This window comes from Theropithecus gelada, chromosome X, assembly GCF_003255815.1.
Source record: "Theropithecus gelada isolate Dixy chromosome X, Tgel_1.0, whole genome shotgun sequence".
NCBI lineage: Eukaryota > Metazoa > Chordata > Mammalia > Primates > Cercopithecidae > Theropithecus > Theropithecus gelada.
Genome location: NC_037689.1, coordinates 122,801,449 through 122,813,414, shown reverse-complemented (window position 1 = coordinate 122,813,414; position 11,966 = coordinate 122,801,449).

Sequence of the window (11,966 nt, the reverse complement as noted above, 5' to 3'; positions counted from 1 at the left end):
GCTTTTGTATGGAAACCTCTGGAAGTGGGAAGAATAATAAACTAGAGAGGAGACACCTGTAAGATTGCCTCAAAGAAGAGCGGAAAGTGAGGTCCTGGAAGCCAATGTGCAACCAACATTAACAAGTGCTCTGGTGCAAGAACCAAAATCCCGTGAATAGGTCAGGCTGGACAGATACTATGCTTAGTGTTCTTGTGGGAATAAAATTTAACTATGTGGGGAAAGTCCTTAGTATAAAACCTGGCACAGAATAGACCTCAATAAAAGTCCTTCTCTTTCCCATTTCCCTCTTGAAGGAAGTTCCCAATTCACTTCAGAAGGATCTAACTGATTTCAAAGTGGCATACTCTAATGCAACTCTTTTAAGTGAGACAAAGTGGATAGCCTCAAAGACAAACAAAGACATCTAATAAATAATCTTAAAAGATAAAGCAGAACAATAAACACAATTTTTCATTTTATTAAGCAATAGAGTTTTGATGTTGTAATACTGAGACTCCAGACTGGCCATACAATTTATAGAGCCTAGTGCAAAAGAGTCCAGGTTTTCAGTTAATCAGTGTTGTTGGGAGTTGTCATGAAGACAGTCACAGGTCCCAGTTCTTCACTGGGCGAATAGTGCAGATTTGCATGGGAAAACAGTAGAGATAAATGCCAAGATCTGATGAGAATGTGCATGCATTATTTGAACTCCTCTAAATTATCTGAAATATTTGGTCTTACTAACACTTTTGTTTCCATTATATTCAGCTAACTATAGAGTAAAACAGTGACTGCTTCAAAAACACAAGGCTACATGAATGCTTATCCTCCTCGTTACCAAAAATCTTCATTCCGTAGACTAATCAAAGCAGGAAATTTGGAAAAGCACCAGTGAGACACAAGCTTAGCATGTGTGACCAAGATTAATTCAAAATTACTAGAAGGGAGACAGGAAGGAAGTAAATTAATCCACACCCCCTGCAAGGGATAAAAAAATATATGAGCAAAAAGCTTGATTAAAAAAATCTCCAAGTCAAAAAGACTGTTTGAACAAAAGCAGCACTTGAACAAGATGAAATAGCATACCCTAGGCAGAATAGAAATGGCTTCCATTGGAAAGCTGATGTTTCCCAAAGAAGGAAACTCCGCAGAAATTCAAAACAAAGATAAAGGCATAAAGAATCAAGGTACACATTAAGAATATTAAATTCTACTAAGTGAGCAAAGTGATTGATTCATAAACAAGCACAGTAAGGAAGCTCTCTAGCAACTAGCATATGTTGCCTGAAAGCATAGGCAATGAATGCATTCAAATAAGCACACATGGCCACCCAGAGACCAACACCTTACTAAGATGTCTTTGGGGCTTATGGTATGGAACCCCAATGTATTGTAAATGAAATGGTCTCACAGTAGGGTTCTTTTATAATCACAGACATAACATCCCCCCCGCCACCCACCAAAATCAGGAGATATCAAGAAAGAGCTAACTCAAGCTGCTTTGCATGTTTTTAAAAAGTTTTATTGAGTATCATTAATTATTATTACTTTTTTTTGAGACAGTCTGACTCTGTCACCTAGGCTGGAGGGCAGTGGCACGATTTCGGTTCACTGCAACCTCTGCCTCCTGGGTTCAAATGATTCTCCTGCCTAAGCCTCCTGAGTAGCTGGGATTACAGACATGCACCACCACACCTGGCTAATTTTTGTATTTTTAGTAGAGATGGAGTTCCACTTTGTTGGCCAGGCTCGTCTCAAACTCCTGACCTCAGGTGATCTGCCTGCCTCGGCCTCCCAAAGTGCTGGGATTACAGGCATGAGCCACCGTGCCTGGCCTGTATCATTAATTTCTATGTTTGCCTTGATTCATCAAATATTTGCTGTGCACCTAGTATCTACCAGGTTCTGTGGTAGATATAGGGGATATAAAAGTAAATAAGGCATATCCCCCAAGCCTGGGCAATGTGGTGAGCTTCTGTCTCTACGAAAAAAAAGAAAAAATTAATTAGCTGGGCGTGGTGACATGTTTCTGTGATCCCAGTTACTCTGGAAGCTGAGGTGGGAGGATCACTTGAGCCTAGGAGGTCGAGGCTACAGTGAGCTGTGATTATGCCACTACACTCCAGCCTGGGCAACACAGCAAGACCTTGTCTCAAATAATAATTATAATAAATAAAAGTAAAAAATAAGGTATAGCCCCTATCTTAAAATACCTTAAAATCCAGTACAAGAGACTATAGGAAACTAAGTGATAGTGATACATGGTACTCATGGAAAGCTGGAGGTATAATACTAGTATGAAAACTTTCCCTCAACTTTGTCAGGAGAAGTCCCCTTGATTTACAAATCTTTTGGCCTCATGACTAAGTGCTTTTTTTTCCCACTTAGTATCACTGATACAGTTTGGATGTTTTGTCCCCTCCAAATTTCATGTTAAAATGTGATCCCCAAAGTTGGAGGTAGAGCCTGGTGGGAGGTGTTTGGGTCATGGGGCCGGATCCCTCATGAATGGCTTAGCACCATCTCCATGGTAATGAGTTCTCATGGAGACTGGCTGTTTAAAAATGTGGGGAACTTCTTTCCTCTCTCTTGCTCCCTCTCTCACCATGTGACACACTGGCTTTTCTTTGCCTTCCACCATGACTGTAAGCTTCCTGAGCCCCTCACCATGAACAGATGCTGGCACTATGTTTTGTGTAGAGCCTGAGGAACCATGAGCCAAATAAACCTCTATTCACTATATATTACCCAGTCTCAAGTATTCCTTCACAGCAATGCAAACAGACTAACACAATTACTTTTGACAGGGTAAAGATATTGCCTATGTGAACAGGATATAAAAAAAAAAAGTCAAACGTCTCTGAAACAAACAAAAAAGGGTGCTTAGATGGGAAAACTAAAGCAACATTCTTACCACTGATAAATGGTCATAAATGGACAAGATTGATTTCAGGTACAATTTTAAGGCTAGTGAGGTTTCCTTTGGCTCCTCCTTGTTTTTTTCAGAATTCACCATTCCAGACTCTCAATGCCCTCTTATGCCTTGCAGGATCCGGAATCCCTTCCTATTATCTAGAAGGTACAGCAATGACTGTTTCTGTTGACATATATATTATAGGAAAAGCTGGTTGTAAAATAATTTAAGTCACACTGGGACATACTTCATTTTCATGAATAGGAAGAAATTGAGGAAAATATCTATAAAAAAGTATTGTGATTTAAAAAGTATTCTGTAATGAATTACTTTTTTAATAAGTAACTAGAAAATGTTAATATCAATATGGTTTACTGGGTTCTGTAAACTTAGAAAGGAAAATTGACTAGATTATGTTAGAGAAAATAAGGGTACTTGTTTTATGAAAAACTCTCAAACCACATTTTCCCAACATTCTCACACATCACAACAACAATCATCAACACCAAAGAAGATTTCTGTGACCAAATAAATGTGTGTGTAGTTTCCCCACATACTAAGCAGCAGACACCAACTGGGTATCTTCCAATTCAATCCCGACGCTATCTTACTTGGAGATAGGTCAGATAACATAGGTTGAGGGCTCAGTTCCCAAGATTTCTCTCACCCTCAGACACCATTGGCAAGTCCGAGCCTCCAGAACTTCTGGTCAGTGGGCTTAAAGTACGGGTTCCCACAAGCCCCTCTTTGGGTTCCATTAATTTGCTGGAGTGGCTCACAGAACTCAGGGAAACACGTATACTGGTGTATTATAAAGGATATTACAAACAATACAAATGAAGAGATGCATAGGGTGAGGTACAGGGGAAGGGTTGTGGAGCTCCCACACCCTCCCTGGGTGTGCCACCTTTCAGGATTCTTCACATGTTCAGCTATTTGGAAGCTCCCTGGATGATGTTCTCTTGGGTTTTTATGAAAGCTTCATGACACCAGCATTTCTTTCCCCAGGGTATGGGGTGAGACCCTCTCTGTATGAGGGATTTATGACCCAGAATTAGAAAGGTGGAAGAAGATTAGAGTCCTGCCTTGGTGCAGGTAAAAGGAAGGCAGGAGAAGGTCAGATTTTGTTCCCTGAGGCCTGCCCCTAAGGCCTAACACTCCCAACACTATAATAAAAGACTGTAACAAGGGCTATGGGAGTTTTCAGCCAGGAACCGTGGATGCCCTTGTTACAGTATATGTAATATATATTATATATACAGTATAAAATATATAGCATATTATATATTATATATACAGTATATAATATATAATATATATACAATATACATTGTGTATATATATTATACATTTACAATGTATATTACATATATATAGTTTAACACCACAGCACTACTTCCCCACTTCTTAATAAACTCTGAAATACACATCTCTTTTATTTAAAGAAGAGCAAAGGGACAGCTATTTTCCAAGTCATTCAGCCTTTAAACAGATCAATCTCACCGAAAACCATTGAGATTCAAATATATTAAATGTTAAAACAAGGATATTTTTGAATGCAGAGCTTACAGTAACAGATCTGTAGCAACACATTAAGACTACTTCTGTGACATATCACTTTTAGTAGATGCCCTTTTCAGAAGACCACTTAACTCTGCTCATTTAACAATCCATTCCTTGCCTTTGCTTTTGAAAGAGCAATGACATTTGCCCTTCTTATTTCTGTAAGCAGTGTCATAAAGCTTAATTTCAATCACAGGGTTCAGCAGCTCAGAAAATTTGTACCCTTCCATTCCTCTTATGATAAAAAGAAATGTATTTTTTTCTAATAGGGAAAGGGGTAATGAGGTAAAGGTTTAGTGTTCATGATTATGGTTGATTTCTGAGGTTAATTCATTTAAGTCTTTTTTAAAAACTGGTTTTGGCTATATGCTGCTGGTATAATATATGTTGATATAAAGCATACTTAAAATTTTATCATTGGTTAATTAGCATTAACAAAATAGGAATGCTACTCATTTAACTACAGTTCATATTCATTTGAAGCATAACTTTGACATTTTTCTTTCTTTAAATATTATAAATGGCTCATTATTTCATCAATGTTCATTACCTTGACATATCATTCATTTTTTTTTCCTTTTAAGTACAAATGGAGAATTGTATTTAAGGAATGAACAAATTAAAACTAAAGTTGAACACCCTTCGTATTCATCTCCTATCTTTGTTGTAACAAATTACTACAAACTTGGTGACTTAAAATGACATGTTTATTCTCTTACAGTTCTGGAGGCCAGAATTCTAAAAATAGTTTCACTGGGCTGAAATGAAGGTGTTGGCAGGTCCAGCTTATTTCAGAGGATCTTGAAGAAAACACATTTTTTGCCTTTTCTATTTTCTAGTGGCTTCTAGCATTCCTTCGTTTATGGCTGCACCACTCCAATCTCTGCCTCCAGTCACATTGCTTTCTTCTCTTCCGCATGTTATATTTTCCTCTGTCTCCCTCTTATCAGGGTACATGTGATTACAATTAGGGCCTACTCAGACAGTCAGATAATCCAGGATAGTCTCCCCATTTCAAAATTTTAAAGCACATCTGCAGTCTTTTTTTTTTTTTTTTTTTTTTTTTGCCATATAAGGTAACACTCACATGTTCCAGGGATTGGGACATAGATACCTTTTGACTCCATTATTCAGTCTACCATGCCCTCCTAAACTACATACCAAGAGACATTATGACTTCCATGGGCCATACACACTTTAGCCTTTGTAGCCCTCTCTTCCATAAAAAGAAATTTAAAAATATTTTTTATGACTGCATTGATATAAAGATGAATATGTACATATTTATTGTTATCATAAATGTATATACATTATTATATTAATTTTTCTTCTCATTTTAAAAGAAATTAAAATAATACTTTTGTGAATCCCTAAAAGTATTATGGGCCCTAGGCATGTGTCTAATAAGAAAGTCACCCTTGCATACAGAAAACATGTAAGGTGTTTGGATCTCAGCAGCTGATAGAATTTTAAAAGTATAGAAGCTCAGGAAAGAATTCTAATATATACATAGGTTTCTTAATTGCACTTTGGTTTTCAAAAGTCATAAGATTTCTGTTCCAGTTTAAATAAGTGTTCCATTCTGTAAGCTTTGTCATTTTTCTATCATGTGACCTTTAAAAAGGAAAAAACAAATTCTTTTTAAGAAGGACTATTTTTTCCATACCTAATTGATGAAAAAATAATGTGCAAGATGTTTTAAAATGAAATAAAAATGGTTCCATTCTGTGTCATCCCACTGCAAATTTTGTGAGTAACAATACACAGTCCATTGTGTATGTTTTCTTTTTAAATTTTAAAGGTTGGGGTAAGAGAGAAATAACACTAATAATGTTGAACCAAATCACACAACTTTAATGTGACCTAGTTGGACACCACCCAATTTATGCCTCTTCCAAATTAGGTTTCTCAATGAAATGTTGTTCTACCGTCAAATGGTTCTTTTTTTTTTGGACGGAGTCTTGCTGTTGTCGGCTTGGGGTGGAGTGCAATGGCACTATCTCGGCTCACTGCAACCTCTGCCTCCCAGGTTCCAGCAATTCTCCTGCCTCAGCCTCCCAAGTAAATGAGATTACAGGCGCCTGTCACCACGCCTGGCTAATTTTTGTATTTTTGGTAGAGACGGGGTTTCACCATGTTGGCCAGGCTGGTCTTGAACTCCTGACCTCAGGTGGTCTACCCACCTCGGCCTCCCAAAGTGCTGGGATTACAGGCCTGAGCCACCGCGCCCAGCCCATAATTGTTTACACAGTTCATTTGTGGCTTAAAGTACTATATTTTCTTTGGCAATACAAGGAGAGTGAGGAATCATACAAATTTTTATTTTCAGTATCTTATGAAAGATTATGCTAATCATAGAAATCACAGCTTGGGTAGCTAACAGCAAATCAAAGTTTGGTTTTTCTTTAGTAGGAAAATGTTATTATTGTGCACCGCTTTTCAACTAGAAATTCTACAGTCATACATTTTCTAACATTTAAACTTTGTTTCACAAACTCAGTTCATTAGTTTTAATAAACTCCTTATGATTTAGAGGATGCAACGGATGGTATTTTATATTACACTATATTACCTCCAGGACAGTTTTAGCTATACCTTGACTAAAATGCACAATTGCTGTATCCATTCATTGCTTTCTTTGGGAGAACAGTATGAATATTCTTTTTATGTATGAAATAGAATAACACATTTAAAAGCATGCTTCTTAAAGACCATTCCTATATTTATTTTCAAATTGAATTAAATGTTTTATGTTATTATATAGTACACATTTTAAGTTTTATATAGTTATGAAATCTCAGTGATAATAACAATAGTTACAATTTCAGCTTTACATGTATTGTCTCATTTATTGCTCATAGCAAAAATTAAGACAGATACTTTTACTTTATTCCATTTTAGAAGTGAGGACACTGAGGCATTGAACAGTTAAATAATTTGTCCAAAAGCACACAGCTAATAAATAACAAAGTTGAGATTTAAACCTAAGCAAGGTCTGTCTGCCTACAGAGCCTATACATGTAATCCACCATATTATACTGTCTCCACACAGACTATTCATAATATTCTAACATTCCACATTTTTGTGGAAAATGCCAACACTAATAAAACATTTTTGATGATTGCAAAGTATCAACCAAAGTCAATTAATGACACACACATATGCCATGAACAAAATACAGAATACACTCATAAAATTAACTAGAGTTTGCATAGAATAGTGTAGTCCAGTTTAATTGACTGAAGAATGAAATTAAAAATTTCAAAGTTTTGGTACCTTCATGGAAAAAGTTGTTAGTTTTATTGAAACTGCCTTTGAAAAAAAAAAAAATTATGACAAGAGAAATCTGACATAGTTGACTCCATCTTGCTTCTGACCTCTTAGCTGTTGTTGGTCATTCCTGGGCATAGGCCAAGCTAGGTTAGAAGGAATTTAGTTTTTAGTTTAACTTGAAAGCAAGGATAAGGTCGGGCACAGTGGCTCACACCTGTAATCCCAGCACTTTGGGAGACTGAGTTGGGAGGATCACTTGAACCCAGGAGTTCAAGGCCGTCTTGGGCAAGATGGTGAGACCCCATCTCAACAACAACAACAAAAAACAACAACAACAAAAATTAGCTGGGCATGGTGGTGCACACCTGTGGTCTGAGTTACATGGGAGGCCGAAGCAGTAGGATCACTTGAGCTGAGAAGGTCAAGGCTGTGGTGAACTATGTTCACACCACTGCACACTGCACTCCAGCCTTGGTGACAGAGCAAGACCCTGTCTCAAAAAATAATAATAATAATAATTATAGCACCTCTCTAAAACTAACCCCCTCCTTGCTCAGGTACTGAAAACTGCCTTTGTAAGACTAATGAAAAGCCATAAGAATACGATTACGGGAGGGCCCTGAACTCTACTAAAATGTAGAGTAGTTTCTACCATCCTTTACTGTTCAGGAGTCATGTGGCTAGAGGTCACAAAATAAGTGTAGTTTCTATAATCTTTCACTGCTCAGGAGCCATGTGGCCAAAGGTCACAAGATGTGTGCCTTCTCCAATTGTTCCTGTAGAAAATATCACTATTCTAAAACCCATTTTTATTTTCCTGAGACAGGGTCTCCCTTTGTTGCCCAGCCTGGGCACTGCTTCCAACCTCTAGGATTGTTTTGTTATCTCCTTCAGGCTGACCCCACCAGGATGCAACTGATCCTGTGGCCCCACCCAGAGGTGGACTCAGAACATGAGGTTCATTTTCCACAAATCTATGATTTCATCCACAACCAATCAGCAGCACTCATGCCCTAGCCCCTTGTCCACCAAATTGTCTATATAAAAACTCTAAGCTCTGATCCTTTGGGGAGACTGATTTGAGTGATAACTCCAGTTCCCCTACGTCAGCTGGCCTTGCATCAGTTAAACTCTTCTACCACTGTAATGCCAGGTTCTCAGTGAATCGATTTTGTCTGTGCAGATGGCAGGAAGAACCCCTCTAGTGATTACATTACTTTGTTACAAAGCCACAGACTTTACCAGTAGCCCAGTCAGTTTCATAACTGTATGGGGGGCACAAAGAGGACTTGGGCAGAGAGAACGAATGACTCATAACAAATCTATTGTTTCTACTACAAATGAAACCAATCCAAGACTATGCCCCACTGAAGAAGGGGCAGTTGTGCCACATTATATACAAAAGACAACATTAAAACACAAGGAGCTATAGGTTTAACTAAAAGCACTTTGTGCAGTGCTTTGCTGTTTTAAAGATGGGGTGTCTTTATTACTACATCATGCCAGAAGTAAAATACTACTGCTACAATAATAGTAGTAATGTATGTATGAATATTTTCAAAATGCCAAAGCACTCTGATTCACCCCGTATCCCTGCCCAAATTCACAGGTCATTTCGATACTGTAGAATCTACTAATTGGAAGGGACTGTAAGAGTTACCAAGCACAGTTTATAAGCAGTATAGAGATTCCATCTGCACTATGATGAGCAGGTGGAAAGTCAGTCTCGCCTTAACCCTTCCAGTGATAAGGAACCCACAGAGCAGCATGAAAAATAATTCATTCAATTATTGTACAGTAATAATTTTTAGATATTGTTGTCCTACCTGATTGTCTGTACTTCCATTTATTAGGCCTAGTTGAGTTTTTGAAAAAGACAGAAATATGCTTAATCTCTTCTCTTCATGAGAGTATTTTTAAAGAGCAATTATGTTCTTTCTCTTTCTTTAGTGAATCACCTCAAGTTCTATAAACCATTCTTCATATGGAATATTTTCACAGAAAAAACACAAGATGCTTACTTTACTAACTAATTTCTTATGGGTCAAAGATCAGAAGATGAGCCTTGTAAGCTATATGTGTGAAAGGATTCACCTGTTTCATTATTGCAACTTTTCCTCAATTCTGAAGTTATTATCTATTCATTTCCTGAAGTAAATTTCATGAGAAAAACATCTCCCTCTGATATCTCACTATGCTTGTTCTTAAGCAATTTGAAAAGAGAATGCCTTTGCCAAAATCGTTGCTCAATTCAGAGGCGTTTGAACTTTTTACATATGATCATGCATCCACGCAGTTAAAAGGTTTTCCACGCAATGTATCAGCCCAGCACATTTTCTTTTGATGATTTCATTGACCTCGTGCCTATCCTATCAGTTTTATCCACATACTCGTATGAGTCACAGTCCTCAAAATGTCATAAACATGAGGTTTTGTTTTCATTGTGTGAATATTACTTTAGACAAGATGAGGAGAAAGCTTTAAAGTCAAGCATTCAAAACTTAAGGAATGCCTACATGTTTTCCCCTTCCATCTTTCTCATGGACGCATTTATACTGAAACAATCTGACAACGACATTCTATTTACATGTAATCTTAACTGGTCTCTAACATTTTCAACAAGTACATTTTCTCAAACCCTCAACCGTCTATTGCCTTGAACTTCCTCCTTCCTCTCATCCTGTCAATGGAGGGTAGAATTCTCCTCTCCATCCTTCCAGCATTTCCTCCTTTACAATGTTTTTCACTTTGTCAATCTGTTTCATAATAAATAACTCTTCATGAAGCACTCCGTCCACCTTCCTGACTTAACTTAAACCTTTGCTCTCTCCCAAGGACAGGCTTTCCCAAGAAATCTCCTGGAGGAAAAGCCACTTATCATTACACCTTGGGTGAGATGAGGGAGGAGAATGCAAGGCAGTATTCTCCTTTACCACTAGTTCTCCTTTACCACTTTCAAACCATTACTTCTCTACTCCCTTGATAAAGTACCTAGTCCTTGAAGATGGTTTTACCATGATCTAACTCATCTCATTACTGAAATCTGTAGCTCTACTGGTCATTTTATCACTATTTAGTATTTAGAAGCCAAATCAGCTTATAAATGCTTTTTCTGAGCTACAAGACAGTTATATAATGAACTTAGGATGAAACAAACAAAAATATGTAAGACTGAGGTCGGAGTTTATTGACGCCTGCTATTGCCTCTCTGTATATCTAGAGTATATTCACCCATTTTCTCCATTTTTGCTTCCTTGTCTCCTTTCAGTAAACCATTTATGCTAGACTATAATAATCAGGCTTTTGTCCTACAACTGCAAGGAAAGTATCCTCACCGAGGTCCGCAATGACTCCTGATTGACAAATCCAATTTATTTGACATAACAGACTGTAGGTCATTCATTTTTAAATGATCCCTTACTTTGCCTCCCATTATAATATATATTCCTAAATTCTCTTCCTATCTCTTGTATCCCGCTGACCATCCTTACATGTTAGTGTTCTGTAGAATTCTGTCTTAGGTGCTCTTCTCTTTTCACTTTATACTTTCCTTTTTTGGAAACAGAACCATTTCTTCTTATTTCACTCCATTCACCACTACCACCCCTGATTCTGGACCTGTATAATTCTGTCTGGTTCTTCAAGTTTCAACCCATGAATTCTTTTTTGTGAGGAGTCTTTCTTTACTAATTTCCCTCCTACCTTTAGAGCTTCCAATATGTCTTCTCTTTTAGAATATGTAGTATTTAGGTATTACCTTTATTTTTGCCTCAACATTTTAAACGTCATTTTCCCCTTAAGGCCTGCAGTGTATTGATTATGTTTACAGTTCCTTTTTTGGCTATTTCAAGTTGAAAAGGGGTCACCCTCTCTGAATGCTTTCATCACTATCATTTCCTCAATCAATTCTGCATTGTTAGTAAAAGTTCAAACCAATGTTTCCCCTTGGTGTTCTCACCTTCTTAAAAATTAAATATTCAGGCCGGGTGCGGTGGCTCACGCCTGTAATCCCAGCACTTTGGGAGGCCGAGGTGGGCGGATCATGAGGTCAGGAGATCGAGACCATCTTGGCTAACACGATGAAACCCCATCTCTACTAAAAATACAAAAAAATTAGCCGGGCGAGGTGGCGGGCGCCTTTAGTCCCAGCTACTTGGGAGACTGAGGCAGGAGAATGGCGTGAACCCGGGAAGCGGAGCTTGCAGTGAGCCGAGATGGCGCCACTGCACTCCA